The 234-nt window shown below is 50.0% G+C and overlaps 1 protein-coding gene across 1 annotated transcript in view; it reads left to right on the top strand.

Moving 5' to 3' along the window:
- LOC119428756 (histone deacetylase 4) overlaps nucleotides 1–234 on the top strand; it is a 47,940-nt gene that overhangs the window by 41,273 nt on the left and 6,433 nt on the right. The window lies entirely within an intron of this gene.

Raw genomic sequence — 234 nt, 5'->3', positions numbered from 1 at the left:
AGTGACAGTCAGCTGCAGGAAGTGACAGTCAGCTGCAGGAAGTGACATTGTGCTGCAGGATGTGACATTGTGCTCCAGGAAGTGACAGTCAGCTGCAGGAAGTGACATTCAGCTGCAGGAAGTGACATTGTGCTGCAGAAAGTGACATTCAGCTGCATGAAGTGACATTCAGCTGCAGGATGTGACATTCAGCTGCAGGAAGTGACATTCAGCTGCAGGAAGTGACATTGTGCT

The sequence above is a fragment of the Nematolebias whitei genome, chromosome 23 (genome assembly GCF_014905685.2).
Source record: "Nematolebias whitei isolate Nwh7 chromosome 23, NemWhi1, whole genome shotgun sequence".
NCBI classification, from domain to species: domain Eukaryota; kingdom Metazoa; phylum Chordata; class Actinopteri; order Cyprinodontiformes; family Rivulidae; genus Nematolebias; species Nematolebias whitei.
Note: the sequence above shows the minus strand (reverse complement) of the source record. Positions and strands in the feature narration are given on the sequence as shown.